Genomic DNA, 6,000 nt, shown 5'->3' with positions numbered 1-6,000 from the left:
GGAGCAGATGAAGATTGGGATACCGTGAGGAGAGGGAGAACAAAAAGTGAGTGGGAGAGGAAAGCATTCGTTCCCTATTTTTTTTGGCCTATGACGGTTCCTATCGGTTTTAGCAAGAGAGTCAGGGATTATGGGAAGAGCCGTATCCTCCTTTGGACGAGCTTCTTTCCATAAGAGTGGTGACGGTGAGGTCAGTCACTATATTTTTAAACTAGTGACGACCCTGTTTGTTTACAACTATTACCTTGTTTTGGTGTAGTGGTTCTTCAAGTTAGGCATATTTTCTCTTTTGATGAGCAAGCAGGGATCAGTTACACAAGAAACATCAAAATTTTTAATATTAAGGTGGTAGCTTGCTAGTGTTCGTAGCTCATACATGAATCCTAAAAGAAAATAAATTGATGGTGTGATCCTCCTCTGCTCAAAAAAACATAAAAACACAAGTATTATCTATGCTAGAAAATTCATATTTTTATAATAAATAAATGAATTAAATTAAAAAAAAAAGTGCATGAAAACTGAATCACGGGCTTAGGTAGTATTTTCTTAATGGACAATGATGAGTGCGTACAGACTCTGACAACTCTTCAACTACGAGTGGGCTATAGTAGGCTGAGTAAGATAGGGGATCTGAACCTAAACTACGCTAAGTGGGCTCAGCAACGCTGGACCTACTTGAGCAGAGTTTGGGCGAAGCACACTACAATAAAAACTTTAATTAGCGATGAACGTTTGCGACGAAAATATCCATCACCGATTTATGACGGATTAGCTAGAGAAAACTATATGTCGCTAACATTTGCGTAATTAGCGACGAAAAACTTTTGTCGCTACTCCGTCGCTACTTGGGGACAGATTAGCGACGAAAAAAATCTGTCTCAAGTTCCTTCACACTTTAGCAACGGATCATCGACAAAAATTTTATGTCGCTACTCTGTCGCCAAGTAGCGATGGAGTAGAGACGAAATTGTTTTGTCGTCAATCCATAGCTAATTTCTCTCGTAAAACCCTAATGTGAGCCACTTTTCCCTTTTTGTTTCAGCTGTCGCCAGCCCGTCGACCTCTCGCCGCCCACTCGTCGCCTGTCGACCTCCCGACCGTCGCTCGTCGACTTCCCGTCGCCTGCCCGACCACCGCTCATCGACCTCCTCTCTCGTTCCCTCTCCCATTCTCTCTCTCGTTGCTCCCCCTCTGTGTTTCTGACAAGCCCCGTCTGACGACCTCCTCTCTCGTTCCCTCTCCCGTTCTTTCTCTTGTTGCTCCTCCCTTGCATTTTTCGGTGAGCTAACAACCCCAGCCCACGATGACCCTGCCAATGACCTCTCGTCGGTGCCTCCCGCAGGTAACCCTCCCCCTTTCCCCTTGCTTTTTCCCCTTGAAGTAAAGGTCAACGGCGGTTCAACATAGCCCTTGCATGTATCGCTTTCAGCAGAGGGTTGTGTCTTCCTGTCCGGGCTCGTTTCCGATAAGGAGGGTGACCCGACAGGGGGCATCACCCTCCTTGTCATCAAGTAATAAACTTCATTTTAATACAGTGCCTCTTGTAGATTCTGCAACGGATCCCGCTTGTGCCCTACGACCCGTGGTAAGTGACAAAAGTAATGCAAAACGGTTAATACCCATGGTAAGTGATGCATGTGCATCACAAGTTATTTAATTTCTTGGATGCAACACTTTTTTGTTCACACACTCACTTAGTTGTGGATATTTAGGACTGCTTTGATGGAGTTTGGAGATCATGTTAAGCATAATTTTAATGTATGAAAATAGAAGTGTTCTTATTTTTGGAGTTTGGATTTCATGCTAATCGAGGTAGTAGTTAGCGGGATATTGGAGTGTGTTTAATGCAGGTACATGTTTGACATTGTTTTGATATAAATGATTTGAATGTATTGCAATGTTTGATGTGATTGTATCCATGCTTGCATGAAGTTACTTTCAATTTGATTATGCCTTTCATGTAAAAGTGTATAATGAAAACATGTTTCAAATAAATGTATCATGTTATGAATGAGTTTGCACATGAAAATGAATGATAAGTTATCAATGCTTCAAATGAATGGTTTTGTACATGAAAATATTAAGTTATCAATGCATGCATCATAGTTCTTATGATTGAATGACATTATATATATATGTGTGTGTGTGTGTGTGTGTGTGATATATATCAAATCATTACATCTATCACGAATACATGATAAATTTGATATTTTTTTCATCGTAGCATTCTTATGATTCTCTTTTAACTGATTAGGATAATGTCCGTAATATCATAAGACAAAATGGCTGCAAACCGTGAATGGATGTACCGTAGGATAGTTGACAATGAGGTATCGCTTGAATATATGAATGATGTTGACAGTTTTATTGAATTTACAACGACAAGTGACAGTACAGTGGATCCCACTGGTCGGATCAGGTGCCCCTGCACGTTGTATAAGAACAATCGATTTGTAAAACCTCATGGTGTTAGACATCACCTATACATGAAGGATTTTGTGAGTGATTATCAGAATTGGACGCTTCATGGTAAAGAATTTTGAAAAAATTTTGATGCACGGGTGGATGTGGTGCACGATAATCCATATATGAATTTAATATTTCATACTGCAGGACCAGAATTGGGTTCTGCTATAGATCCTATTGATGTGCCAACTGGGGTAGAGGAAGAATCATCAAACAATGCAGCTAGTAGATTTTATGATTTACTTAAAGATGTTGATGAGCCACTTTGGAATGGTTGCGAGAGTCACATTATCTTGTCTGCAATTCTTCAACTACTGAATCTGAAGTCCGAGTTTAATTTGAATCAATCATGTTTTGACCGTCTGTGCTCTATTGTGAAGAGTATGTTGCCTAAAGATGAGAAATTATCACAAAATTTTTATCGTGCGAAGGTTATGGTTAACACTCTAGGTATGAGGTATCAAAAGATAGATGCTTGTCCAAATCACTCATGTTGTATTTCAAAGATCAGAAAAATAGCAGATCATGTCTGTCATGTGGGCATCATCGATTCAAGCCAAAGACAAGAGGCAATGGTAGTACGAGGTAAAAAGAAGTCTCATACAAGTCGCTCCGCTACTTCCCTCTCACCCCTAGATTGCAACAACTATATATGTCTTCGATGACAGCTAAACACATAAAATGACATGCAAATAATGTTTGACATGATGAAGACAAGATTACACATTCTGTTGACGCGGAAGCTTGAAAGCACTTTGATCGTACTTATCAGACCTTCGCAATGGAAGTGAGAAATGTTAAGCTCGGTTTATATACAGATGGATTTAATCCATTTGGGGGTAGATCAACTCCATACTCGTATTAGCCAATATTTGTAACTCATACAACCTTCCTCCAAGCTTGTGTATGAAGCATCAAAATCTTTTCTTGTCTCTATTGATCCCTGATCCGACCTCTCCGAAACAAAATCTTGATGTATATTTAAGGTCATTAATTGATGAACTGAAAATATTATGGAATGGCGGTGTTCTTACGTATGATGCCCACGAAAAACAAAACTTCAATATGAAGGTTGTTGTTCTATGGACAATCAGTGACTTCACTGCATATGGTATGTTATCTGGTTGAAGCACACATATGAGGTTGGCATGTCCGTACTGCATGGAGGATACAAAATCTTTTAGATTGAAGCATGAAAGGAAGTCATGCTAGTTTGATTGTCACCGTCGATTTCTACCCAACGACCATCCATTCCGATAACAAAGAAATATGTTTCGAGCAAGCACAACTGAAATAGAAGGTTCACCTACAAGGTTGTCTGGCATAGAAATTTTAAGAAGATTGTGATACTTTCTATATAGACTAACAGATGCACGTAGCCCGACGCCCTTTCTTGGATTTGGTAAGGATCACAATTAGACAAAAAAATCTATATTTTGGAAACTACCATATTGGCCGACCTTATTGATACAACATAATTTGGATATGATGTATATGAAGAAAAATATGTTTGATAATGTGTTCATTACAATAATGAATGTTAAAAAGAAAACAAAGATAATCCGAAGGCCTGTATAGATTTAAAAGTAATATGTAAAAGACCAAAATAGAAACTCAAAGAGTACAATGGCAAAATATTGAAACCAAAGGCAAGGTACGTGCTTGGACCAGATCAAATAAAATAGGTATGTCAATGGTTGAGACAATTGAGATTTTCAGATGGATACGTCTCTAACATTGCTCGGGTTGTGAAGATAGACGAGGGGCAATTATATGGGTTCAAGAGCCATAATTGTCATGTCATTATGCAACGGTTGATACCTCTAGCATTTCATAATATGTTAGACAAACCTATATGGGGGGTATTATCCGAGTTGAGTAGATTTTTTAGAATATTGTGTGCATCGAAAGTCGTAGTATCTGAGGTAAAGAATCTCAAGGATTCTGTCGTGACTACTATTTGTCAGCTATAGAAGATATTTTTGCCAACAATTTTTGATGTTATGAAACATGTGATCATACATTTGCCATATAAACTGAGGGTTGGTGGTCCTGTGTAATATCAGTGGATGTACCTATTTGAAAGGTATATATTTTTTTCTCTAATGCTATTGAGAAATTTATTGCAACTCGAGATGTATATTGTTGACAGATGCATGTTTAACCTCAAAAAAAAATGTTCAGAATAAAGCAAGAGTAGAGGGCTCTATTTGTGAGGCGTACACTTTAGAAGAGATTTTAAATTTCTCATCTATGTACTTTAAACCTCACATTCTAACATGTTATACATGTCTACCTCATAATGAAGATGAAGAACAATTTACTGTAGCTGACAAACTGTCGATATTTCAACCACTTGGGTATGCCTTTGGCAGTTGCCGATCAAAACTCTTGAAAGATCGAGAGCAAGACGCAACACAAATCTATATCTTTTTTAATTGCTCAGCGCTCGACTCATACATCGAGTAAGTATACTTAATATATAACACTAAGTTCTATACTTGCATACATGGTTCGGTAATATAAGTATTTGTTAAGTGTAGACGATTTGATCTGGAGTTGCGAAGAGAACTTCCACATCTCACTGATGCAAAAGTATAGAAAGAACGTGAAAATAAGTTTGTGGCATGGTTGAAAGAGTTGGTAAGGACGATAACATACATTCTTTCTGTGTAAACAACAATAAGTTACTTAATTGGTCGTAATCACAGTCATTGCTTATTCTTGTAGGTTTGCCATGGTGATGTTAAAGATCAAGAAATATGTGATTTACAAAATGGTCTGACCAAAGTTGTGCAATGTTACAAGGGGTACATCATAAATGGTTATCGATTTCATACAAAAGACTACATTGTAAACAAGAAAATGATGAATAATGGCATGTGTGTCAAGGGTAGCAGCTATGATGAAAATGAATATGACTACTATGGTGTTATAGAAGAAATAATGATGTTGACTTAGGCATAAATAATAGGGTAACTTTATTTAAGTGTCATTAGTTTGATCTCATAACAACAAGAGTCGATAAAGCCTTAGGCATTGTGGAGGTGAATCATAAATCAATGTTTGGAACATATGAACCATTCATATTAGCCTCGCAAGCTCAACAAGTTTACTATAATTCATATCTGAGTACAAGGATGTCAGATAGAAATGAATGGTGGGCAGTTTGCAAGGTGAAGTCTAAACTATACCCCGAGTATGATCAGTTACAAGAAGACAAGTTAACTGAAGAGAGTGATTATTATCAATCAGATGATATGTATGACTTCTCTTATGGTCATGATGTCGCACATGGTATGCATGTCATATCTTCATTGTCTGATGGCACATGCATGGAAGAATGTGATTCAAATGATATACCAAGTAGATGGGCGCCCAATGAAGAAGAAGAAGAAGATGATGACGAAGAGGAGAAGAAGGAAGAAGAAGAAGAAGAAGAATATGAAAGTCAAACAAGTGATGAGAAAACATTCTTGAGCTAGTGAAATACATCTTGTAATACATACATCTATTTGATATGAATGATTTGAA

This window comes from Nuphar pumila, chromosome 2, assembly GCF_984573655.1.
Source record: "Nuphar pumila chromosome 2, dmNupPumi1.hap1.1, whole genome shotgun sequence".
NCBI classification, from domain to species: domain Eukaryota; kingdom Viridiplantae; phylum Streptophyta; class Magnoliopsida; order Nymphaeales; family Nymphaeaceae; genus Nuphar; species Nuphar pumila.
Note: the sequence above shows the minus strand (reverse complement) of the source record.